Source organism: Podarcis cretensis (assembly GCF_951804945.1).
Source record: "Podarcis cretensis genome assembly, chromosome: 6".
NCBI classification, from domain to species: domain Eukaryota; kingdom Metazoa; phylum Chordata; class Lepidosauria; order Squamata; family Lacertidae; genus Podarcis; species Podarcis cretensis.
The window spans coordinates 88,526,146-88,553,700 of record NC_137175.1 but is presented as its reverse complement, the minus strand read 5'-3'; the positions used below and the strand labels follow the sequence as shown (position 1 = coordinate 88,553,700).

Genomic DNA, 27,555 nt, shown 5'->3' with positions numbered 1-27,555 from the left:
GCCCCATTCCTCTGCCACTGCATGGGGCTAGCCTAGGCTATCTTGACCCAATTGAACCAAAGCCAGGATCTCCTTAATATCTAGGAGGAAATTATTATCATTATTATTATTTGAATTTATATACCGCCCTATACCCAGAGGTCTCAGGGCGGTTCACATAAAAAGATCACAGTAAATAAAACAAAGCAAAATCAATAAGCCAATAAACCCCCCCACCACCACCACCAAAAAAAGAGCCACATTTTAAAAATTATGGGATGTTGATCAGGTCAACCAAAGGCCTGGTTAAAAAGGAACATTATACACCTTTAGGCGGCAGGAGAACATCCCTGGTGTTAAATGTTTGGAAAAAGTCAGAAGCCCAAAGCAGTATAAGTTCCTCGGTTAAGTTTATTCAACATTTGTCAGTGACAACAGCTCACTCAGAGGAACACGAGAACCAAACTGACTGGACAACACAATAATAATCCCGAGCATGGATTGACCATTAACAGTTGACAGTTGAAAGTACATGCGCTTACTAGCCATTAGAGCGTTCGTTTACCAACGCTTATATGATTGGTTAGAACGCGCCTTGTAACATAAAATGTGTTAAACCCAATATATAACACCTGGGGAGAGCATTCCACAGAAGAAGGCACAAAAGGAGGGCCTCAGAAGATGATCTTAGGGTCTGGACCGGGTAGGTTCATATGGAAAGAGGCGGTCCTTGAAGTGTTGTGGTCCTGAGCCATCTAACGCTTTAGAGGTCAAAACCAGCATTTTGAATTGGGCCTGGAAACTAATGGGAAAAACTGATACGTTCTGGAGTATACTCTCACTTTGTATGGGGTGATGGCTCTACTCAACAGACCAAGTTGGAGCCCCACATTTACTTAATGGGTTTCCTGGAGCACACTGTAATCTTCAGGGTTTCCAGGGCAAAAGCACAGGATTCCCTTGTTCCCTGACGCTCCTAAATTTGAAAACTGTTGGTCCCCTCCACATGTTTAACACTTTGCTTTTTAAATATCAGGATCCCTTGCTTTTAATTTGGGTTTGCATCCCTTCCATTTTGAAACAATAACAGGAGAAAGGCGGATTCTTGAAAGAATCAACAAATTAAACGGCTGTTGTTGTTTTCTTCTTCTAGTCATTGCACCAGACTCCTTGCCCCAAATATGCACATTTAGGGTTTGGTTCCATTCCTGTCTCTTTCCTTTCTTCCCCTAACAAGATGAGTCTACAGGTACATTCACCTTGAAAGTCGACCCACTTTTTTGTCTTGCCTTGTATGCCTGAAGGAAAGTTTGTAGGTAGTTGACCTTCTGTTGCTCAGGCATCCTATTACTGCACACACTGTATATATTAACTATAGCTTCCCTTGAGATAGAGAAGTTTGCATTTTGCCATTTTATTTTTTTTTAACGAAATATGTCTTAAGGTTAACATATTTCTCCAGAGAACTGGCAGGATACAATCTCGATGGCTCATTTATTACCAGTCTGCTTGCTTCTCTTTCGATGTGTTTATGCACATTTATTCAGAAATGATAGGGTGGGTGTGGGTTCTGCAAAAATGCTCCAGAGAATGCCAGACAGAAACTATTATGAGCAGGGTCCAGGAACAGGCTTGCTGTGTTTGCAGTCTGTACGGGGGACAACTTCACCAATGGCCCTTGCATGCACATATTGGAAGACAGATTTCAGCACAGCACTAATATGCTCCATCACATCAGGACTGCTGGGTGACAGTATTTCATCTTAGTGCACATGTGTACAGTGGTACCTCGGATTAAGAACTTAATTCGTTCTGGAGGTCCATTCTTAACATGAAACTTGTGCCCATGGTAGGAGCGTGGAGAAGAGAGCCACCCACTTGCCCACAGGTGCCCACATTCATGCTGTACTGCCAAGGAGAGGTAGCTAGGGAAGGGTGCCTCTTCCTGCTCTCCTCTGCCTTCCTCTTAGACCTGCTGTAGCTCTGCCGCTGCTGAGACACTGCCAAGCCCACCAAGGATCACCAGCTGTGGCATTTGTACGGAGCCCCTAGTCGTCTCATGGACTATTGACCCGTACACCACTAATCCGCTGCCACCAACCAGGTCCTCCCCGGTAAATCACTTAGTCTCAGTCAGGTTCTTAAGTTAACAAAGAAGAGTGTACAGTGGTACCTCAGGTTACATACCCTTCAGGTTACAGATGCTTCAGGTTACAGACTCTGCTAACCCAGAAATAGTGCTTCAGGTTAAGAACTTTGCTTCAGGATGAGTACAGAAATTGTGCAGTGGTGGTGCGGTGGCAGCGGGAGGCCCCATTAGCTAAAGTGGTGCCTCAGGTTAAGAACAGTTTCAGGTAAAGAACGGACCTCCGGAACGAATTAATTTCCTAACCCGAGGTACCACTGTAGTTTATTGCAGACAGAAATAAACTTTAACTGCATTCAAAATGTTGTTACTCTTTACCTTCTTAGTCTTATTTTTATCCTGTCTCTAACTTTTCTACCTCCCCTTGCACAAGAACCAACTGCACTAACTGTCTCTCCAATTCCAACTGCCTGCCAACTGCTTTTCCAACTGTCTTTCCCAACCCACCAACCCACTAAAACCAACCAACTACCCACACCCCAAACCTCGGGCCAAGCCCTTTTATAAACAGGTAGGCTGTGCCTCCGGCTTTCCTATTGGTCTACATATTAACCCTTTCTCTACCCCTGTACAGACATTTTCAAACAAACGGGCAAACGCCACACCAGCCACCGCTCCTGCTGGTAGCTCGCTGAGCTGACAGGGTGGACACAGTGACCAGCTGGTGACCTCAATGCGGAGCGGGTGCCACAGAGACACAACGATGTCCTCCTGGAGCCTCCTGTGTGATGCCCATAAGGTGGTTGGGGGTGCAATCTTTGTCTTGCCCTGGGCACTGCCAACACACACTGCACCGCTGTGTACAATTACACCAAGATTGCTTTTCTGCTGAGTTTTTTAGGGGCTGGTGTCTGTATGATGATTAAATGGCACTAGCTGACTTTTCCTGTCTCTCCTGCCACTGTGTTATACCTGCTCTCTGTATTCTGGTTGCAAAGGAGGTAGCAGCATGTGGAGAAGGTGATGAAATGAAGGGAGGCTGCCCTCAGCGTTTCTGCCCTGCTTTGTGTGGTCCAGCCTTGAGCCCTGACCCTGAAAAGAGGATCCAGAGCTGAACTGTTCTAGTTAGCCGGATGCTGAACTTCGTGCCTAATAATCACTCTGAAACCATAAGGAGGGAGTTTAATGAACACATCTGCGTTGGCTACTGACCTTTGAGTTGAAAGGAAGGAAATTGGAGTCTTGACCTAAATGTCAAGGTCTATATGGTGAAGTCTACTCTCAAAATGCCATCTATATTAAGATCTCCTGCCTAGTCCTACTTGTTGGCAAATTACATGTTCCGTAATTCCCATCCCTGAAGCCCCACTCCCTTGTTCTCTCATTAAGACTCACAGAACTTCTGTGTGTGTAGTGGTTAAGAGCGGTAGTCTCGTAATCTGGTGAACCGGGTTCACGTCTCCGCTCCTCCACATGCAGCTACTGGCTGACCTTGGGCTAGTCACACTTCTCTGAAGCCTCTCAGCCCCACTCACCTCACAGAGTGTTTGTTGTGGGGGAGGAAGGGAAAGGAGAATATTAGCCGATTTGAGACTCCTTAAAGCAGGGGTGTCAAACTCAAATTCATCGGGGGCCGCATCAGCAGTTTGGTCACCCTCAAAGGGCCGATTGTATCTGTAGGACTTACAGTACAGGAGAGAAGGGTTCAGGCAGCCGTTGGATCTGTCACATCACAGGATGGCATGCACTCAATATAAAAACAAGTGGAGGTTTCCTGAATGCATGTAAAGTGGAGGTTTCCTGTATAGAATGGCCGGCGCCGCTAGAGGGCAGACGTTCTCTGGCTTGTAGGCTGCCACGCATGCGCTGAAGAGGCGGCTTTCTTGTGTCAAAAAAAAAGAAAGCGAGAATAAAAGGTGAAGGCTGGCAGCCGGCGGCGGCTACACGGGCCACATGACGAGGTCTGTCGGGCCGGATTCGGCCTGTGGACCTTGTGTTTGACACCCGTGCCTTAAAGGGAGTGAAAGGCGGGATATCAAATCCAAACTCTTCTTCTTCTTCTTCTTCCATTCGGCTCTTGCCATCTTGAAAAAGCATCATTTCTCCCTCCTTTTCCCTCCAACTACCAACATTTTACATGAGGTAGGAGTTCTCCAGATCTTGTTGATCTACAACTCCCATTATCTCTGGCCATTGTCTATGCTTGCTAGGGCTGATGGGAGCTGTAATTCAGCAAATGTTTCCTACACCTGTTGTAAATCTATAACCCCTTTATTCTTTTCACCTCACGTAGTCCATTAAATAGGTTTTTGTCAATGACTGTTTTATAGTCCAACCCTAGGGAGGTTTACTCAGATGTAAGTTCCTTTGAGTGCATAAGTGCATATAGGAGTGCAGCTTTAGTGACATGTGAACTTTAGTGACAGTTGAACATAGTCTGTCCAGTTATAGGAAGAAACTTGCTTGAATCAGACAGTTGGTCCAGTGAGATAAGTATAATCTAAAATGAATGACAAGGTCACTGCAGGGTTTCAGATAGGTGTGTTTCCTAGCTCTACCTGGAGATGCCAGAATTTGAACCTAGGTCTTCTGCGTGCCAGACTGATGGTCTACCACTGAACTATGGCCTTTCATCAAGGGTAGGCTGGTCACTCACACATCACAAAAAAGAAAAGCATTGCCAAAAAAGAGGACAAAAGAAAACACAGTTTGTCTGAAATTTTCACATGCAGATTTACATTGTTAATGCAGTACCCCAAACACCGAGCAGCAAGAAACTCCAATTGCTCCAAGCACTTTATGCAGCGTTTGGTTTCCTTGAAATGAAGGTCAGTTAAGACTGTGGTGTTTTTAGGATGTATGGTTTTATTTACACATATAGGCAGCCTGAGTTTAGGATGGAGAGGTTTCCAGCATAAACACTCCCATAGATCTTGTTTTTCTATTAGGTTTTCAGGAGAGTCCCAAACTCCACCTTATGTTCAACATATACCAAGACATCCTGTCTCTCCAGTATCTCTCTTTCACACATATATATGTATCTCATAACTTTCGCTATTCTTCTTCTACCTATCAGCCAGGTGAAGTTGTGGGGGACTGTGGAAACAACTCAAAGGTTATTAAGAAGAAAAACGATAAAAACAAGAAGATTGGAAGATGGGACTTGTGAATATTAAAGCAGCAGAAATATGAGATGATTGGACCCTTACTGAACTCGAAGCATGGGTACCCCCAACAAAAAATTTAAAAATTCGGCAAAATATTTGGATTTTATGATATGTATTGGTATAATTCGGATTAACTAATGTGATATGATTGGATTGTTAAATGGAAAACGCAATAAAAATTATTTTTTTTTAAAAAAGAAGTTGTGGGGGAAAGCCCACCCACTGGTGGAGGAAGGGGTGTGTGGTGGGTGCGGTCCACCCCTGGTGTCATCCCTGGGGGGGGGGAGACTTGCCACTGGCAGCGCCCCCCTGGGACATGGCTGGCACCCCCCCCCCTTGGGATTCTCACTGTGGGTGGGTTGTGGCGCCCCCCGTGATGCTCCCCATGGGCAGCTTGCCACACCCCCTGGGTGCACAACATTTGCACTACTCCGGGTGCTGGAGTAGCTAGCTCTGCCTCTGAGCCCACCTACTTCTTTCTTTGACAACAGAGCCTATTATTATTATTATTATTATTATTATTATTATTATTATTATTTCATTCTATTATTTATATTTTATACATTAATTTATATTTTATACAGTGGTACCTCGGGTTACATATGCTTCTGGTTACAGATGCCGGTAACCCAGAAATAGTACCTCAGGTTAAGAACTTTACCTCAGGATGAGAACAGAAATCATGCGGTGGTGGTGCAGTGACAGCGGGAGGCCCCATTAGCTAAAGTGGTACCTCAGGTTAAGAACAGTTTCAGGTTAAGAACGGACCTCCAGAACGAATTAAGTTCTTAACTCAAGGTACCACTGTACTTTCTTTTTTCTTTTATTTTTTGCCACAAAGTAATGATCACAAATAAATAAGAATAAAAATGTGCACCCCACCACCACCATTCCATTGTAACCATCCAACCTCTCAAAATTCCAACACCTCTTGCGATGGTTTGACCCCTTTCCATTTTAACAGTACAAATTCTACAACACCCTCCATATCTCCTCAAAATCATTTCTCCTGCATATTTCCCATCTTACCTCAATGGCACATGTTAATTTATCATTAATAGCTATATCCCACACCTCTTTATACCATTCTTCCATTTTATATTCTGCTTCCCCCTTCCACTTCCCAGCTATCATAATTCGTGCAGCTGTCAATAAATTTGTGAGCAAGTCCTTCGTAGCCTGTGAAGCTTCCACCCCATCGTAAATTGATAATGATGCTACCTCTGGACTTTTGGTCAGCTTTAAGCCATGATTTCTGTTATCTCCTTAAACACCCATTGCTATTTCTTTCTTATTCTTTTTTTACATATTTACACCCTCACCACATATGAACATAATTCCGTTTTAAGATGGAGCTCAGTCTTTTAAGATGCTGGGTAGTTAACCGGCCAATCAAAGGCCATTACCTTGACAAACAAAATGGTTCCACAGGCTTCCTCTCATACATTCTACCTCCACTGATCCAGGATCACAGTGGGTTTCATCCACCCTGACCCCCACCAAATTCATAACAATATGTATACAAGAAAATTTAGAAATAATCACTAATTCAAAGTGCTGGTTTTGACCTATGAAGCCTTAAATGGCTTAGGACTACTACACCTCAAGAACAGGAAGAAGAAGAAGAAGAAGAAGAAGAAGAAGAAGAAGAAGAAGAAGAAGAAGAAGAAGAAGAAGGGTAGTAGTAGTAGTAGTAGTAGTAGTAGTAGTAGTTTGGATCTGATACCCCACTTTATCACTACCCTAAGGAGTCTAAGGACTGCCTCTCCCCATATGAACCAGCCTGGGGGTCCACAAGAGGTCCGAAGAGTGGCAACATGTGAATTATACACCTTTATACACCTTTAGGCACCAGGCAAAAATGTTCCTTTTTAACCAGACCTTTGGTTGACCTGATCGACATCCTATACCCATGCCTCCATATCTATATTACAGTGGTACCTCAGGTTAAGTACTTAATTTATTCCTGAGGTCCGTACTTAACCTGAAACTGTTCTTAACCTGAAGCACCACTTTAGCTAATGGGGCCTCCTGCTGCTGCAGTGCCGCCGGAGCACAATGTCTGTTCTCATCCGGAAGCAAAGTTCTTAACCTGAAGCACTGTTTCTGGGTTAGCGGAGTCTGTAACCTGAAGCGTATGTAACCTGAAGCGTATGTAACCTGAGGTACCACTGGCATAGCATATTCATAATAAAACCTTTATTAGAAGGTATTTATTTGAAAAAGTATTTAATTGGGGAAGGGGGAACTGGGCCTTGGTGGGGAGAGCTCAGCTTGAGCTGCTGGCCTCACTGTTGCCACTGCCTGGAAGAGAAAAGAACAAAAAAGATTCTTAATATTTTCATTTATTATTACTGCAAGGATCTCCAAGTGGCACACATTATTCTCCCTTCCTCATCCAATCCCTTAAATCAAGGAGCTGCCTCCCCCCCCCCCCCAGCCAGCCAGATTCTCTCTGGAATACCTCTTAATGTGTCATCTGAAATAGTAAACAACATACCGTATTTTTTTGCTCTATAAGATTCACTTTCCCCCTCCTAAAAAGTAAGGGACAAGGTTTGTGCGTCTTATGGAGTGAATGCAGGCTGCACAGCTATCCCAGAAGCCAGAACAGCAAGAGATTGGTGCGCATCGATCCCTCTTGCTCTCCTGGCTTCGCCTCACTGGAGAGGCACCGCACAGCTTTCCCTCTCTGCGCAGCACCCCTTCAGCGAAGCGGGAGGAGAAATGGAGCCCCTTCCGTTTCTCCTCCCGCTTTGCTGGAGAGGCGCTGAGCAGAGAGGGAGAGAATATTTTTTTTCTTGTTCTCCTCCTCTAAAGCTAGGTGCATCTTATGGTTGGGTGCGTCTTATAGAGCAAAAAATACAGTACCTCTGCAAGAGGACAAACTGAATTTTTGTTCCATACAGATACTGTAGTTCTCTCCCTTCATTCTTCAAAATAGAGGGAACTGCAAGCCTTATGCCACTTCCACCAATAGATATGGCACTATATTGTTACTTTTTAAATGCTACGTTTGCTTTCCACTCTGCACTCAGCTCTGACCTGGGGCACCTAGAAGCTGTCAACATGCGACAGTGGCCACATCCCGGGAACAGATTTGACTGGCCACCTAAACCAGGTGAGGGTAGCCAAGGAGTCTCAAATGCTCAGTGAGTTTGGAACTTCCCCTGTGTGCAAGACCGGCTCCAGCAGATTGAGCGGACAAGACCAAGAGTGGACCCAGTGGTCAAGAAGGTGGTTTCTGCATGTGCTGTGGAGCTGAGTGAGGGGCAGATGGGGCTCATTAACCTAGAAAGGTAGCCCATCAAGGAGAAGGAAAACTCTGATCCTAATTTGCCTTGTCTGATATCTTCAGGAGCAGAAAAAGCTAAGGAGTAAACTCTATGCAAATCTGGAGTGGAGTTCCTCAGGCGCCATTTACAACCCCTTCTGACAACTCCTGCAGCCCAACTGGTGCCTAACTCTGCTTTCCTTGGAGCCACATCTGCAAGGCCAAGTGAGGGAGTCTTGTCATCTGGGAAGCCCAGGAGCTCCAGACACACTGCCCAGGCTTGCTCCCTGAAGAGGTCACTTTGGGACTGCTAAAACAATTCACTTTTTACCTCACTCCCGGAGGGCACTCCATTGCTTCTTGAGACAGACAAATGCCAACATTTTTTTTAAAAAAAGAATCAATTTTATGTCATTCACAAAAGAAAATCTGACATGTGGTTATGATTAAGTTATTCAAACAACAGGTGATACGTTTATTGATCCAATTTTGAAATAATTATTTGTCCTCTTAAATGTTTCATTATATATGGTATCTATAGTTTAATCAATAAGGGGGTGGGGTGGGAAGCAACTTTGATTGTGGAACTAGTGGGTGGGTGCCGTGAATATGGATCAATTTCCACAGGTGGAATCTTGTCCTTGTGATGGAGATTTATGTTTAGAGGCTGACCTTGTTTTTCTGACAGAGGGAGATGATGGCCCTGCTACTAAACCATCACAGAAACTATCTACAAGACAAAGCGGTCCCTGAGGAGCCAGTTGCCAGGGCAATGTGGGTGTGATGTCACCCTGGGGGGGAAAGTTGTCCTTTAACACAGGTTTTTTGGGCAAGGTGTTATGGGAACAAGGAGGCGGAACAAGGGACCAAGGAGGCGGAAATTAGAAGACCTCCGTATGGGGGCTGAAGGTCAGAAGCACCTTGGCAGGCTGGCCAAAGGAAGGCTGGGACAGAGGCTTGGAGATGTATTGGGCCCAGTGCTGCTTTGCTGTAGGGAAATGTCATGCCCCCCACCATCCAAGAGCCAATATATGTATGTATGTATATATGAGTGGGAAAAACCATACATCAAAAAGACATTGCAGTCTCTGTTGTGCCTCATTCCAAGGAAGCACAAAGCCTGGTTAAGTGCCAGGCTCCTAGAACCTCGCACCCCTCAACAGACATTGGAGTGAGCTGTCACAATATTGTCCTAGGATGTTCCTATGGGTTTCCTTTAGAATGCACAAACTAGATGGAATTTCTCCCCCACCCTCCCCAGTCTGTGTCCTGTCTTCTTCTCACATGCACATCTGTTGTTGTTGTTTAGTCGTTTCCGACTCTTTGTGACCCCATGGACCACAGCACACCAGGCACTCCTGTCTTCCACTGTCTCCTGCAGTTTGGTCAAACTCATGCTGGTAGCTTCAAGAACACTGTCCAACCATCTCGTCTGTCGTCCCCTTCTCCTTGTGCCCTCCATCTTTCCCAACATCAGGGTCTTTTCCAGGGAGTCTTCTCATCTCATGAGGTGGCCAAAGTATTGGAGCCTCAGCACATCTAGGAGCAACCGCAAGGGAAAGGAGCCAAACTGTAGACTCCTGCAGTGAGACCCCAGATTCCCACCCATGCCCATCCACAACTGTTGGGCAAAGGACCCCCAAGGGTAAAAGTATGATCAATGACTAGCATGTTTGTAATACAACCTTTATTAGAATAAAAGAAAATTTGTTTATTTTTTTGTCTATTTGGGTTTGTGGGGAAGGGGGAACTGGGCCTTTGTGGGAGGGGAGCTATCTTGTTATCTTGATTTCTTATGTTTCCAGTAAGATTTGCCATTTCTGCATATTCCATAAGTTTTTGTATCTCTTCTTCTTTTGCTGGGACTACTACTTCTTTTTCTTCTTTTTTTCCATTTTTGGGCAAGAAACATTCTTATGGCTACAGATGCACCCATACAGTTGGGGGAAAGAACTGCCAGGGTTACAAAAATGACCAAAGACTAGCATATTTATAATAAAGACCTTTATTAGAATAAAACAAATATTTAATTGGGGAAGGGGGAAACTGGGCCTTGGTTGAGAGAGCTGCTGGCCTCACTGTTGCCGCTGCCTAGAAGAGAAAAGAACAGAAAAGATTATTAATATTTTCATTGATTATTACTGCAAGGATCTCCAAGTGGCCCACATTATTCTCCCTTCCTCATCCAATCCCTAAACTCTTCTTAAATCAGGGAGCTGCCTTCCACCCCCCCCCCCCAGCCAGCCAGATTCTCTCTGGCCTCCCTGTTCTTCGTGAACAAAGATCAAAACTCACCACTGTTGGAATCACTGGTGGCATCCATCCCCTGGTCCTTCGGCCTCACATAGATGGTATGAACTCTTATCTTTCTGCCCTCTACAATTACTGCATCCTCCTCCAGGGGATGGATTTTTATGGAGCGGCAACAGGAGGCCAGCAGCTCTCTCAACCGTCGCAGACCGGAGCATCTAGGGAAGAAAAGGAAGACCTGGTAACCTATGTGTCTAAATCTTAAGGAATAGCTAAAGAAAGGGGAAAGAATTAGAGATCCTACTTACAGACGAGATGGTTTCATATTATTTTTATTTCACACTGCAATTTCCTTCTCCCTCTTTCTTTCTCTCTCTCTCTCTAATGTTCTGCCCAAAGTTCTCGGCCAACCAATCAGCAGGGAACGTGTCACAATGGAAAACATGACTCCGTTACTTTAGCTACCTTGCTTAACAATGGGCATTGTTCCCCTTAATATTTATTTTTCAAATATATATTTCAGTGGGTTACGTGGTTTTATTAAATTTATTTAGAAAAGATCTAGAGCTGGCTTCATCCAGCAAGATGCATTTCTGGACAGGACAAGAAACACCTTGCAAACACACACACTTTTAACATAGCGGGGTCACCAAGGGAAAACATTTCTGGCCTTGACTATGGCTGCTGTTTCTCACTTAAGAGTTAAAAATAACCCTTCTCAACACCCTGTAGTAATCTGTCCAGTATTATGATGAACAGGAGCAGGGCTTCACCCTTAGACCTCCTCATCCCCCTGTTTCTTTCAGTTTCTGCCCAGTGTGTTCTGCCAATAAACAGCTTTCCTTAGGCTGCAAAGAAGTGAAATGTTATGAGTTTGTAGGTGCCAGGCTCCCCTTTGCCATGAGTTTCTGAGCGCCAGGCACTGAACCCCTGGACACTGAACATCTGGGGAGTTGATCTAAGCCTTGTTTAGAAATGGATTGAAACCATTTTATTTCATTCACAAAAGAAAATCTGACATGTGATTATCATAAGGGTTTATAGACAATGGGTGACATATTTATTAATCCTTTACATCGGTTATTATTTGTCTACTTTAATGTATTATTTATATATGGTAATCATTTAGAGGTTGGGGTGGGAAGCAGTTTTGAATAGGAAACTGGTGGATGGCTGTCATTAATTCAGATCCATTCCATAGAATCATAGAATCTTAAGAGTTGGAAGGGAACCAAGGGTCATCTAGTCCAACCCCCTGTGATGCAGGAATCTCAGCGAAAGCATCCATGGCAGATGGCCATCCAGTCTTTGTTTAAAAACCTCCAAGGGATCAGAGTCCACCACCTTCCAAGGGAGTCTGTTTGTTTTTATGAATGTTTAATCAGAATCTCCTTTCTTGTAACCTGAAGCCATGGGTTCGAGTCCTACCCTCCAGAGCAGGAGAAAACAAGCATCCTCCCTCTTCCGTGTGACGGCCCTTAAGATATTTGAAGATGGCTATCAGATCTCCTCTCAGTCTCCCCTTTCCAGGCTAAACATACCCAATTCCTTCAACATCCTCCTTAAATTGTGGCTCCCAGAATTGGACACAGTATTCCAGGTGTGGTCTGACCAAGGCAGAATAGAGCGGTACTATTACTTCCCACGATCTGGAAACTATACTTCTGTTAACGCAGCCTAGAATAGCATTAGCTTTTTTGCTTCTGCATCACACTGTTGACTCATGTTAAGCCTGTGGTCCATCAAGACCCTTAGATCCTTTTCACAGGTACTGCTAGGAAGCCAGGTGCCCCCCATCCTATATTAGTGAATCTGGTTCTTCCTGCAAATGTAAGTGCAGAACCTCACATTTGTCCCTATTGAAATTCATTTTGTTGGCTTTCATCCAGTTCTCCAATCTGTTAATGTCATTTTGAATTCTGATTCTGTTTTCTGCAGCATTAGCTACCCCTCACAGTTTGGTGTCATCAGCAAATTTGATGAGCATCCCCTCAATTCCTTCACCCAAGTCATTTATAAAGACGTTGAACAACAATGGGCCCAGGACAGAACCCTGCGGCAACCCACTTGTCCCTTTTCCCCATGAGGACAAGAAACCATTAATGGCTGCTCATCATGTCCTGGCAGTGGGCAATGTTTGCAGCCCTGCGCACTGCACCAACATCTTTTTGGAGCCGTGGTGCTCCTGTGGCCATTGTTCCCCTCCTGGGGCCACCATGGAGGTCTCTGGGTTCCCGCCAGAACCCAGCCATTTGAATCTGTGAATCTGCGGTGGGCGCAGCTAGGAGGAGTGGACCGTGCCAACGCAGGCTTCCTTCTGGTCCACTCCTCAGATTTAAAGGAGGTCAGAGGCCTCTGGGCTAATCTGTTTTGGTATCAGTATATGGGGGGCTAGGCTAGATGACCCAGAGCCCCTTCTAACCCTGTTTTCAGTAACACGAGGGAAGGATGCTGTTAATTAGCTATTAATTAGTCATGAGGTCATAGGCATGTGCGCACATGTGGGGTTACAATGTATGGTTAGTTCGCACGTGATCTATGGTACTCTTTATGTGGGAGTCTGCATTTATGTATTCTCTTCTTCAGTGCCTGGTCAGCTCAGCTGGTTAAAACATGATGCTGATGGGGCCACGGTTGCATGTTTGATCCTTATGGTGGGGTAGTGGGGTATTTCTGCATTGCAGGGGGTGGACTGGATGATCCTTGGGGTCCCTTCCAACTCTTCAGTTCTGCCTGCACAATTTATATCTGAATTGTTTCACAGTCATCTCATCTGTGCTGCGCCAGCATGGAATCTTTAGCTGCTACAATTTACTGCACTTGTTGGGACTGGGTATGGTGTGCCCCTTTAAAGAATTTTCCTCCCACCTAGGAGGCTTCCGTTGGCTTGGTTCTAAGAATGCGCGCACACACAGATGGTCATAGTTTCTGTTTTATATTCACAGCTTTCCCTAAGCGCAGGCTTAGATTCTGCGGCTCTGAGGCTCTTTCTTCTAACTCTTTGCTGTATCACTTCCTAATTTTTTCCAGTCCTTTTCCTTATTAAGATAATAATAACATGGATAAAAGTAATAGTAACAATAGTATTAGCACCATCATGCCGCCTGCTACCACAAGCGAACAACAAGGGGTCATTTCTCCACCTTGCATGCAAAAGGGCACGGCAAGGGGCGCTCCTGGCTGAGCCGTGCAGGTGGCTAAAAAGATTAAGAAGTGGGTGCTCTCTTCAGGGAGGAAGTGTGCCCCCACACCATGTGTTTCTGCTGGAGGCAAGAAGGCAACATTGGTTGGCTCTCTGACCACATCTTGGAGCCTTGCGACCACCATCAAGCATTCAGCTCTCTCCTCCAGATGTCGGGTGAGTCCTTCCTTTCCCTCATTCCCTGATTATTCCTCTTCTAACAAATATTCCCCTCTCGTTCGCTAGGGAAGGGACAACAGGGACAGAACTATTGCCCATTTAAGGCAGCGCTTGGAGCAGGCCAAGGCGCTCATGGCAAAATCTCGTTCTTCCCATCGCCGTTCTCAGACTGTTAGACGCAGAGGTGGGTCTCCCTCCTCTAGTTTTTCTGACAGTTCCTTGTGCCCTAAATCACATAGGAAACAGCGCAGGAAGAAGAGATCCCGCTGAACTAGGAAACACGGACATGAGTCCAGGAGAGATTCTTTGGATTCATCGGAGTCCCCAGATATGTCTGCTTATTCTGATGGCGACTTAGAAGATCGCATTAAGGGGTATTGGGTTACTACATCTAAATAACCCAGCCTCTCAAAGTGGGTTTGGAGATGCAGAAACAAGAGGTATCGGTGTGAGAATGGTGCCTCAGCCCCTTGTGGCGAGAAGGGCCTAGATTCCAACGGGGCACATAAGGGAGTCTAATTTTAAATGCACAGACCAGCCTCCATATATTCGCCTGTGGGGGGAAATTTGTGATCGCATCCTCAGTGGTGAATTCATAGACATGTTTTCTTTACTATCGGTAGCTTCATTGTGTAGTATAAAGTCAAAACCTGACGAGCAGCAAAAGAAAGAAAAGAAAAACACGGCTGAAGGCAACTTCCATAACTGGATGACCACATTCTCTATTTGCACAGGTGTCATATTGTCAGCCTATCCTGACAGGGGCTGGCACCTCTTTAACTGTCAGCATATCATCCTAAAAGTCAAATTGATGGCAGCGGAAGCTGCAGCCTTAGAGTATAGCGAGGAGTTTAGGGAAATGGCTGCAGAGGATCATACAGTTCAATGGGATGTAAAAGACAGTGACACTTGGTCGGAGCTGGTGTTTCCCCACCACTGGCAGAGGAAGGGGTCGGGGGGGCAGGACACCCCGGGTGCCAACCCTGGGGTTGGGTGACATGGCCACAGGTGGCACCCCCATTGGGACCATTGTGCAGATGCCACCATGGGGATGATTGTGTGGGTGGGCGCTGCCCCCTTGGGACGATGCTTGTCTAATCTAAGGAACAGATAGGTAGCCGTGTTGGTCTGCCATAGTCAAAACAAAATAAAAAATTCCTTCCAGTAGCACCTTAAAGACCAACTAAGTTAGTTCTTGGTATGAGCTTTCGTGTGCATCTGAATAAGTGTGCATGCACACGAAAGCTCATACCAAGAACTAACTTAGTTGGTCTTTAAGGTGCTACTGGAAGGAATTTTTTATTTTGTTTTAATCTAAGGAAGTTAGATTAGCCTCAACCAGAGCCAGGGCCATTTCAACACTGGCTCCGGCCTGGTGGAATGCTCTGTCTCATGAGACCAGGGCCCTGCGGGATCTGATTTCTTTCTGCAGGGCCTATAAGACAGAGTTGTTCCACCTGGCCTTTGGGTTAGAATCAGTTTGATTCCCTCCCCCTCTTTATTTTTCCTTTCTCCTCCTGTGAAGAGGCTGCATCCTAATGTTTTAATGTTGTATCTTAATCTTTTAAATTGTATTTTAATCAGCTTGTTTTTATTATTGGTTGTTAGCCGCCCTGAGCCTGGTCTTGGCTGGGGAGGGTGGGGTATAAATAAAATTTTATTTATTATTCATTTATATTGTGAGTGCCCAACCCATTGTGATGATGCTCGCAAGTGGCCGCCCCATTGCGACGCTCTCACGGGCAGGCACCGCCCCCTTGGAACGACGCTCGTACATGGCCGCCCCCTTAGGGATGCACAGGCAGGCTGGTGCTGCAGCCATTTCATGGTAGAAGCAGCAGCAGCCTATAGCACTTTTTGAAGTTCCCCTTTTAATGAGACAATGTTGGCTTCAACCAGAGCTTCATCTGCTATGTTTTTAATGAAGTGGGATCCTCTAAGTCAGCAGTTCTCAACCTGTGGGTCCCCAGATGTTGTTGGACTACAACTCCCATCATCCCTGAGCTCTGGCCTTGCTAGCTAGGGGTGATGAGAGTTGTAGTTCAACAACATCTGGGGACCCACAGGTTGAGAAAGGCTGCTCTAAGTGTATTTGACCACCTCTCTCCCCCGCCTCTTGTTATATCTCTTTTTATACCCTTGGGATGACGGACTTCCCCTCTCCCCCTCTCTGTGGGGGAATCTTCCTGAGGAAACCTTTTCGGGGGCTTGATATAAGGTTTGTACCTCTTTTGAGGAGGGAAGCTTAAAGTTTATATTATGTTCATGCCTTGCCCAGCTACAGACCCGTGTGTGTATGTGTTTTTATGGGGGATCAAGAGGGCGCACTCGCGTATGTGAGAGCATTTTTGTCTCCGCTTCTCAGGAGGGGGTGAGGAAGGTGAGGAGGCAGCGGATGTGCAAAGGCTCAGTGCCTGAACTTGGATGCAGCATCTACCTAGAGGGCGGAAACAATAACCCCACGTCCAAAAGTCTAACGAAGTTACTTAAGATAATATTCCTAACCACAAAGCGCTGGGAATCGTATGGCAAAGCCATCTGCCATTGACGGCAGCATAGCCAAGGGCCTGATCCGAGGTGGGTGCCGCCCCATTGGGACGCTTGCGCGGGTGACATGCCACGCCCCTGTCGCTCACGGTACCAAAGCCCCTAGCTCTGCCATTGCTCCCCACATGGAGAAGAGTTCAGAAATAGCCAAATCCTTGAAGCCACCTCAGAAGTGTGTTGGGTGTGTAAGGTGTGCTAGGAATTCAACAACAGCCCATACCACAGGGATAAATGTCGCTACATTCATTAATATGAGCGCTGTGGTGGCTCACATCCCTGTTCCAAATGTTTTCGTGCCAGGACCTTTTTTCTTTGCTTCCGGAACTAAGGATCTACATCAGGAAAGAAGGACTTTAGAACAGCTGCTGGTACTGCAGGCTCTCAATCGGCGAAGGGACCAGCCTGAAAATGACACCTTTTTCTCCCTAGCCCCCTTCCCAGTTTCTCTTGGAGCCATGTTACTCCTGCTGCACACATATCCTAACCAGGGGGTGACAAAATACCTGGAGGTGGGATTTTCTCTCTGCTTTCGCATCCTGGTGGAAGATATTGAGGAGATTTCACCCCTCCCATATCCAAGAATCTCCTGAGGAGCTGCTGACTCTCCAGAGAGGAGGAGGCGTGTCCTGCTATCTACTTATTCTGCCCAGCACCACATGTCTGTGAGAGAGAGAGAGTCAGTCAGTGTATCGGAGAGAGAGTGCAAGAGATCGTGTTTATAGATAAGATTGCTGCTAAGAGCAGCTGCAGGCACTCAGAGTATAGCATTGATTTATGCTCAGAATATTTAGCTCTGTATATAGTTTGTATCATAGCTGTAGTTATAGAATAAAGGAGGATATTTTACAGAGCTGCTCTCCGAGTGGTTTATACTCTGCAAGACTCTGCAAAACGCTGCTGCGCAACGACTGTATTATTGAGAAAGTGAATCCGGTGCTCTCAGCTCTAAGCTGTGAGTCCACAGCACTGTGACCTGTTCCTGTGAGAAAGGTGGTCTCTGGCAGTGCTACCCAGCTCGCCTAGCCCAGTCGGGGCTGTAGTGCATGAGTCCAGTTGGTACACTGGCTCAAGGGCGATGCTGACAGGTATTGCTATTTTGAATAACCCACCCAACCAGAAATCCACCTGATCCACCAAGTTTACACAGGTGTAATCTTGTGCATGTGACAATAAAGACTAGGGATGATGGAGAATATTCAATAGCCGCGTTTGGAACCAAGTTCTGCAATAGTTTCCTTATTTGCTTGCTAATCAACTTCCCATGTGAGGAGCAGCGATCTTGAACAATGCCGAGTTCCTTCCCAAAAAATAATTTCACAACATTAATGACAGTGCTTTCAAATCCACAAAAGTCTTAACAATGATCTCCTATACTGACTACTCTGTTATTATTGCTTTGGAAGTACCATCCAATGAGATGGGCTGGTGCATTTTTTGCCTGATGTACACATTTTAGCAATTTCCCTTAATATATTGCATTTTATTTTCGCAGGTTACCTAATATATGTATATTTGTGCACATGACATTCCTGGAGAAGCTTATTGTAGCATGTGACTGATCTTTGGTCTGCATGGTGTGATGTGTTAGAACAGGGATCACCCAGATCCCTGGAAACCAGATTTCCCACTCTAAATCCTTGGGTGCTGGGGTCTAATCAGAGTTTTGAGAATTTAGGTTAGGTGAGCGGCTGACCTTGTTTTTCTGACAGACAGAGGGACAGAGGGAGATGACGGCCCTGCCTCTAACCCATCACAAAAACTATCTACGAGACAAAAGGGTAACTGAGGAGCAAGTTGCCAGGGCAATGTGGGTGTGATGTCACACTGGTAAAAAGTTGTCCTTTTACAAAGAGGTTTTTGGGCAAGGTGTTATGGGAACAAGGAGGTGGAAATTAGAAGACCTCCATATGGGGGCTGAAGGTCAGAACCACCTTGGCAGGCTGGCCAAAGGAAGGCTGGGACAGAGGCACAGAGATGTCTCGGAGTCCAATACTGCTTTGCTGTAGGGAACAAACCCCTTGTGAGATGTAATTCTGCACACCTCTCCATCCCAGAGCCAAGCTGTATATGTGTGAAAAAACCATACATGAAGAAGACTGTGCAGTCTCTGTTGTGCCTCATTCCTTTCTTATTTTTTATGATTTTCAACTTTATACATTTCAATAATTTTACAACCATCTTAACATTCCAAAACTCGACTTCTTTCCCCCTCTTTCTGTGGTTCCTTAAATTTATTTTTAATATTCTCTGCATATTCCAAATTAACTTATTTTACTCATTTATTATCTACTTTAAATATAAACTCTCATAAAACTGCAGGTTATTACAATAATCCTGCCATTGTTCTTATCTGTTTACAGTTTATTTCTAAATATTCAATAAGCCATTTCCATTCTTTTATAAAAAGTTTGTTATCTTGCTTTCTTATTTTTCTGGTAAGTTTCGCCAATTCTGCGTATTTCATAAGTTTTTGTATCCATTCCTCTTTCGCTGGAACTTCTTCTTCTTTCCATTTTTGGGCAAGTAACACTGTCGCTGCTGTAGTCACATACATGAATAAGTTTCTATACAGTTTAGATAGTTCTGTCCCTATCATTCCCAAAAGGAAAGCTTCTGGTTGTTGTTTTTTTACAAAGGTTATTTTAAACATCTTTTTCATTCCATTATATATAATTTCCCAGTAAGCTGTAACCTTCACTTTAACCAGATAGCTCTTCAAATGGCAGACTTTTTCAAATTGAGGATTGCGTGTCAAGGTCCCCAGGGCCACCCCAATAACTCACACATCACACCAAATTTTTTGTTTAAGGTTTTTGGCATAATTTTGGCCACAACTTTATTAAAATACAAACATGTGAGTGGTTGCTTAGGCATTGGTTGCAACTATCTGCCCCCACCATGGGGGACAGACTGACATTCCACATGTCTGTGAAAGTCAGAAAAGGGGAATACACTTGGGGGTAGCGACGGAGCAGGGAACCTGCCCTCAGCCCACCCCAAATGCAGCCAGGAGCTCTTGCAGTGGCCCAAGCCCCCTTGACAGGGTGGACAAGCAATAGTTAGCCCCCGATTCCTTTAACGGAATCCCTTGCAGCAGCAGCATTAGAGGGGCTGGCACAGCCAATCCATGCCCCTCAACCAACCAAACCATAAACCAATGCCTAACCGCAACCTTACAAGTTGTGACGATTTGCTACGCAGTAGGCAAAAAACAAATGGCCCCAGCCAATCAGCCAGATAGTCCTACCAGGCCCCTGCCCCAAGAGCAGACGACCCCATGACAGGCATAGCAAGCTCAAAGCGAACAAGCCTAAATATAGGGAGGGGGATGGGCAATCCTATGCACGGGCGAAAAGAGGAAGCCCTAGCTGCGTGCAAGGAGTTTTAGCATTTCTGGCTGTCAATCAACAAATGGCAACATTAACTTCTTCCCAACAACAAGGGAAGCCCAATCACAACAGTGGCCAACGATCAATTAGCCCACCCCACAACTTTGGAGTGTCCTGGCGGCCCCCACCGCAACATGTGCTCTCCATGAAGGAGAACACGCTTTGTCCTCTCACAAACAGACTACGCTCCTCTGTAGAGAAGAGTAGGTCACATAGCCCACCTGTCCAAAGGTGATTGAGGCCATATTCATCATTATGAGACTTAAATGCCTGCCTTCTGCTTCCCAACCCACTGTCCCTTTGGAGTGAAATATATTGTCCATAAAATCTCTCCTCGTCAAAAACCCCGACAACACATCCCCACGTTCAATGCTTTCAGCTGGTTTTTTTTTTCTAAAATTGGTCACAATGCTCTACTGCCTTGTCCTTGGCTTCCTGCCAAAAGCTCATTTCCAGGTGTGCCAAACCACAGCAAAACAAAGTCTCAAAATCATGAGCACTGGTGTGCTCTCTCACCTGAGGCTGCTTGTTGGCTGCAGAGGACCAGAGTTCACCACTCAATGCAGTATTAATAGGCCAATAATAGAGCGCATGATGAGACATTCAGAAAGGAAGAGTGACAGAGCTGTTTGTTAAGTGTGCTGCTTCCCCATCCACAGCACCCATCACATTTTAGGAGATGATTGCTTCACCTGACAAGAACGAAATATACATTATACAAGCACAACTGAAATCTGTACTCAGGCTGACAGTTTGGCCGGGGAGATTCAGACAACTGTTTTTCACACTGCTTTATGACATTTGCAGCTTCTCACACAGAATTGCCTCATCAAAAGCAGCCCATTGTATGCCTCAGCTATTAAGCCTGCAAGTAGTGTAGGGCCTTCAAAACATCTAGAGAGCCTTAACTTGCAATGTTGTACAGTGGTACCTTGGTTCCCAAATGCTTTGGTACTCAAACAACTTGGAACTCAAACTCTGCAAACCCAGAAGTAAGTGTTCTGCTTTGCGAACTTTTTTCGGAAGCCGAATGTGTGCTGTTTTGAGTGTCATGCTTCCAAATTGAGTGCCACATTTCTGTTTTGAGTGTTATGCTGAGGTCTGTCTGTTTTTGCTATTTATTTTGCATTTTTGTGGCTTTTTTGTTTTTGTGGCTATGTGGAACCCAGTTCAGTTAGTGATTGATTGATTGATTGATTGATTGATTGATTGATTGTGTGACTGCAGTACAGTGGTACCTCTGGTTAAGTACTTAATTTGTTCCGGAGGTCTGTACTTAACCTGAAACTGTTCTTAACCTGAAGACCACTTTAGCTAATGGGGCCTCCTGCTGCTGCCGCGCCACCAGAGCATGATTTCTGTTCTCATCCTGAAGCAAAGTTCTTAACCTGAAGCACTATTTCTGGGTTAGCAGAGTCTGTAACCTGAAGCGTATGTAACCTGAAGCGTATGTAACCTGAGGTACCACTGTACATTGTTTATTGCTTTTATTTTATGGATCAATGCTCTCAGTAGATAGAAAAATTCACGATAAATTGTTGTTTTAGGGGTTGTTTTTTAAAAGTCTGGAACATATCAATCCATTGTGAATTACTTTCTGTGGGAAAGTGTGCCTTAGTTTTGGAACGCTTTGGTTTTGAAGCAGACTTCCGGAAGGGATTAAGTTTGAGAACCAAGATACCACTGTAATCTTCTTGTTGCCCTGACAAAGGTCCTGGGTTGACCAAAAAGCAATTGTAGCCAGAACAGGCAGGGGAAACCGTAAGATGCTGCCTGGGTGGGTGGTTTTATGCAGCGACCTGGAATGGCAAGAACTTCCAGAAGGGTGTTGATGTTACTTTATTGCAGCAATAACACCAAGAGTGGCCTTCCTTGTTTCTTGAACAGTCATATTCCAGACTTCTCTCTTCAGCCGCAAAATAACCTGCTGAGAAGAGGATCAGAAACACTGATCGGGATAAAACACAAATGAGGAAGACCCTAATTCTAATCTGAACCACCCCTGATTGTTTGCTTAAAAGAAATGCTAAATTATATTCATCGTATTCATTTTCCAAATACATACTAATGTTTGCAGTGGGAAAAGTGTGAAGCAAAGGGACATGTTTCTAAACAAGCAGTGACAATTCACCTTGATACCAATTGGAACTCACCAATGCACACCCCCTCTCATTATTAGAAATGTGAAATCAAGTTATGAGCTGCATTTGGGGTTGTTGTTGTTTTAATTTCCATGCCATGGACAGAAAACCCAGCAGTTAGTTATATTTTGGTTTTATCTGTAATGGGCTTCATTTGCAATTTATCCAATGAATTATATCTGTAATTTCATTTAAACTTCTGCATAGAAAGGAGTAGCTAACATTTCGGTATAACAGGTATATGCTTTAGTGTGTTGTTGTTGTTTAATCGTTTAGTCGTGTCCGATTCTTCGTGACCCCATGGACCAGAGCACGCCAGGCACTCCTGTCTTCCACTGCCTCCCGCAGTTTGGTCAAACTCATGCTGGTAGCTTCGAGAGCACTATCCAACCATCTTGTCCTCTGTCGTCCCCTTCTCCTTGTGCCCTCCATTTTCCCCAACATCAGGGTCTTTTCTAGGGGGTCTTCTCTTCTCATGAGGTGGCCAAAGTATTGGAGCCTCAGCTTCAGGATCTGTCCTTCCAGTGAGCACTCAGGGCTGATTTCCTTCAGAATGGATAGGTTTGATCTTCTTGCAGTCCATGGGACTCTCAAGAGTCTCCTCCAGCACCATAATTCAAAAGCATCAATTCTTTGGCGATCAGCCTTCTTTATGGTCCAGCTCTGACTTCCATACATCACTATTGGGAAAACCATAGCTTTAACTATACGGACCTTTGTTGGCAAGGTGATGTCTCTGCTTTTTATGTTTCAGTGTAGACACATTGAAATTAATACACCTATTATACATCCCTATTCATTTCAGTGGGTCTGTTTTGAGTAGAACAAACATTAGTCACAACCTAGTATTTCTCTCTCTCTCTCTCTCTGACCACTTAATTGAGCATGAGGACTCACACACAATCCAGACTGTTGACATCTTCCCCCCCCCCTTTGAAGAAATTACTCCATTTGCTGAAAATCATAAACTCTGAAAATTTCTGAGAGTTTAGGGACAAACTACATATTAAACAAAAAGGGACCCCTGACTGTTAGGTCCAGTCGTGACCGACTCTGGGGTTGCGGCGCTCATCTCACTTTACTGGCCGAGGGTGCCGGCGTACAGCTTCCGGGTCATGTAGCCAGCATGACTAAGCCACTTCTGGCGAACCAGAGCAGCGCACGGAAATGCCGTTTACCTTCCCGCTGGAGTGGTACCTATTTATCTCCTTGCACTTTGACGTGCTTTCGAACTGCTAGGTGGGTAGGAGCAGGGACCAAGCAACGGGAGCTCACCCTGTCACTGGGATTCGAACCACTGACCTTCTGATCGGCATGTCCTAGGCTCTGTGGTTTAACCCACAGCACCACCCGCGTCCCACATATTAAACAAACGTATGTATAATGCAGCCCAAATGGTTGCCCCAGCACCACTGGTGGGAAGTAGTTTTACAATAAATTATTTTAAATTGAATGGGGAGTGGGGTGGTGGTGGAATGGGGGTTTAACACTTTCCTTACCATCTTTTTTTTCTACTCCAAATCACCTTCAGCTGCTTCCTGTCCCCGCAGGCTTTCTTCAGCTTAGAACCATACAGAGGAAAAACAGCTGGAGTAGAAGGATATGGCTTTTTAAAAAATGACTGATGGGTAAAGGGTCAAGCATTCCTCAGTCACCAACTTCCCATTCAAAACTAATTTTCTTCCAAAAATATATATAGAAACCATTGGAGCTACATCATATGTACTTATGAATAATGCTTAGCTTGGCCAAAGTCCAAAACCTCCATGGGCACCTAGAACTAGTTGCATATGAATTCTGCTATATATTTTCTTTAAAAGAAAATAATAATAATTTATTTCCTCTTGGTCTGCTGGTATTATGCATTGCGATGGGGTTGGGTACCTCACCGCACCCATGTTTCTCTTTTGAGTTCTGCTCCATTTTTTTGCTGCCTTTTCATCTGCTTTACCATTACAGGAACAGAAACCTTGTTTATTATAGCTACTATTAATAATAATTCAAAATGATTTTGATGCTTCCCAGGGACATCTGGATTAATGATGCTGCAATGCAGATGATCTGTGAAATCGTTGCCTGCTCATTCGCACTTGCTCAAGCACATTTGACAGCCAGACCCTTTGGCTGGGTTGGGAGGATATGGGATTGGGGGGGGGGGGCAACTCCCATCTCTTGCAGGAGCTCAGTTAGTGCCAGCACCGTCCGTTAAGAGTTTGGGAGTAATCTTAGACACCTCACTTTCTATGGAGGCACAGATTGCAGCTATAACAAAGGTGGCATTTTTTCATCTCCGCCAAGCTAAGCAGTTGGCTCCTTACCTCTCTCGCCCTGACCTGGCCACTGTGATCCATGCGACGGTCACCTCCAGGCTTGATTATTGTAACTCACTCTACGTTGGGCTGCCCTTGAAACTGACCCAGAAACTCCAGCCGGTGCAGAATGCCATGGCAAGACTCCTTACGGGGTCTTCGCTGTGAGATCACATTCACCCGGTGCTATACCAGCTGCACTGGCTTCCGGTGGAGTATAGGATCAGGTTTAAGGTGCTGGCTTTAACCTTTAAAGTCCTATACGGCCTCGGACCCTTGTACCTATGGGACCACCTATGGGACCACCTCTCCTGGTATGTCCCACAGAGGACCTTACAGTCTTCAAATAAAAACATCCTGGAGATCCCGGGCCACAGGGAGGTTAGGCTGGCCTCAACCAGAGCCAGGGCTTTTTCGGCCATGGCCCCGATCTGGTGGAACATTCTGTCACAAGAGACTAGGGCCCTGTGGGACTTGACATCTTTCCACAGGGCCTGCAAGACAGAGCTGTTCCACCAGGCCTTTGGCCAAGGCACAGTCTGACCCCCTCTCTCCTTTTGTAATCCTCATAGAACTCTAGCCCAATGGTCGCCATTAATTTGATTCTGAATTGATTTTAGAATGTATTTCAATTAATTGACTGTGATTTTATGTAGACTGTACTGCTTTTACTGTTAGCTGCTCTGAGTCCGGCTTTGGCTGGGGAGCGCAGGATAGAAATAAATTATTATTATTATTATTATTATTATTATTATTATTATTATTATTTTATATATGCCTGCCTACGTGCCCCACTCCAGGAAGAGACCTGGTCTCACAGCAACCAACTACCAACACTGGGGGAATCTGTGCACATATAAACATACACCAGTGCTCATGAATATTCATAGCCATCCAGTCATTTAACTTCAATCAACTCTTATTTTAAAGCTGTGAGGACCTGGCAATTTTCACCTTTATTGTGAAGAAAGACCAATCACATGAGAGTGCCTTGTCACTCTCCTGCTAATGAGTTTAATCTGACATTTGGCAAAAAGTGCTTTGGGGTGCCTTGCGCGACAGTATTGTTTTTGTGGTTTTAATAGAATCTGCACAAAGGCATTTCTGAGGGGTAGAAGCTCTGCTTGATTTCTCTCCCCCCCCCTTTCCTTTCATTTGAATGAGTGAAATATTAAATTATTGTTATTGTGAGGTGCCGCATGGCTCTGAAGTTGCATGGAATTGCTGGACAGCTCCCAGATGTGCAACCGGCTTTGTTCTCCTTGTAACTTTCCTAAAAGCTCTATTTGGAGGCTCAAAGCATATGCTCACTCAGCCTGATCCCAGTGTGTCACCCAGCAAAAGCCTAACTGTAGAGATGTGCCAGAGTTAAACAGCGGCTGCATTCTGGAAGCATATTCTCTCTTTTCAAGTGGTTTGTCACACAATGTAAAATCCACCCAATGGAAATCTAATGGAATCTAGTAGACGTTTAATGCATAGTTCCCTGCTGATGAGCAAAAGATTCCTGCACTGCATTGGGTTGGACTAGATGACCCTTGCAGCCCCTTCCATTTCTACAATTCATTGATTGTATGAATTGCTTTCAGGAGAAAACCTGTTTGCACTCTCATGAACCCAAAAAATGGTGAGATGAGATTTTTAAAAAAATTTTTTTTTATTGATTTTCCAATTTTATATCAAACAAAAAAGAACATCAGACAACAAACATTTATCCTAACTATAAATAACTCCATTTTTTTAACATTGTTAAATGACTTCCACGAATCCCCCTAGCTGACTTTCCATATAGTCCATTGTATAGTCCAAGGATTCCGCCCAAGGCCTGATACCGCCAAAGTTGTGACGTTTTGCTATGGGAAAGGCGAAACCTGCCAATGCAGGGAAATTCTTTTCCAGCCCTTTAACAGCGACCTTATCGTAGCAGCGCCCGCATACCTGTGGAGAAAGGTTAACCTGCAAAACCTGTGAAGAAAAGTTAACCTGCAAAAGAAGACATTAACTGAGGGTGGGTAGGGTGGGAGAAGCTCTGGAGCCAAGTGAGGATTACCAGGTAAGATCCTCCCTCTATTGTGTGGGCAGGTAATCCCTCCCCCTACCTGGCCTGGTTTCCCTGGCAACGCTTCCCCCAGGTGGGATTGGACAACTCACTGAGGTAGGCGGGGACCTCCAGGTATCCCACCTGAGGGAAGGCAAAGCCTATACTGATGGGGCCACTCCAGATCCAGGGCTGCACGCGTCCACGCAAAGGGCGCCCCCCGTTTTAAGCGGGGAGCGGTCATTATATGTCCAGCTGTCCTTTCTCAACAACAAATTGTTGCTTTTTTTGTATTGAATATATGCTATATGGTAATTTATGGACCTAGGTAAAGTAAAGGGACCCCTGACCATTAGGTCCAGTCGTGACCGACTCTGGGGTTGCGGCACTCATCTCGCTTTATTGGCCAAGGGAGCCGGCCTTTGTCCGCAGACAGCTTCCGGGTCAGGTGGCCAGCATGACTAAGCCGCTTCTGGCGAACCAGAGCAGCGCAGGGAAACGCCATTTACCTTCCTGCCAGAGTGGTACTTATTTATCTACTTGCACTTTGACGTGCTTTCGAACTGCTAGGTTGGCAGGAGCTGGGACCGAGCAACGGGAGCTCACCCCATAATGGGGATTCAAACCACTGACCTTCTGATTGGCAAGTTCTAGGCTCTGTAGTTTAACCCACAGTGCCACCCACATCCCTTTTAATTTATGGACCTAATAGGTATCTAAAGCCATTTGCACATGTGGCCATGCAACCAGTCCATGCAGAATGTAGGCACCCTATATATAGAAATGAGCGAACCAGTGATATTTTAGGGAGTAGGCTGGCAGGTATTACTTACAGGAGCCTACAAAACACAAAACACTGTTGCTGTATGTAGGTTTTATTTTATTTGTTTTTTATCTTATATTTTGGAAATGTACAACCTGTTTTGTTTTTCCTTTAATTTTTTTTTGGGGGGGCCAAGAGAGTGGGCCCCTAAGCTATAGCTTGTTTAGCTTAGACGTAAATCCATCACTGCT

At 45.1% G+C, this 27,555-nt stretch overlaps 2 long non-coding RNA genes across 3 annotated transcripts in view; one reads left to right on the top strand and one right to left on the bottom strand.

Moving 5' to 3' along the window:
- Nucleotides 1–2,565: 2,565 nt before the first annotated feature.
- On the top strand, nt 2,566–5,203 carry LOC307218957. The gene is made up of 2 exons (XR_013840189.1): nt 2,566–2,636; nt 5,142–5,203. It is a non-coding gene; the product is annotated as an uncharacterized lncRNA (long non-coding RNA).
- Nucleotides 5,204–10,536: 5,333 nt separating this feature from the next.
- The window catches only part of LOC307218885, a 105,650-nt gene continuing 88,631 nt past the window's right edge, over nt 10,537–27,555 (bottom strand). The window contains exons 1-2 of one of the 2 annotated variants that reach the window (XR_013840081.1): nt 10,802–11,084; nt 10,537–10,597 (exon numbers count right to left, since the gene is read on the bottom strand). This is a non-coding gene — a long non-coding RNA (uncharacterized lncRNA). Of the gene's footprint in view, nt 10,598–10,801; nt 11,085–27,555 lie in introns of those variants that run through there. The other variant, XR_013840079.1, reaches the window with a different exon arrangement.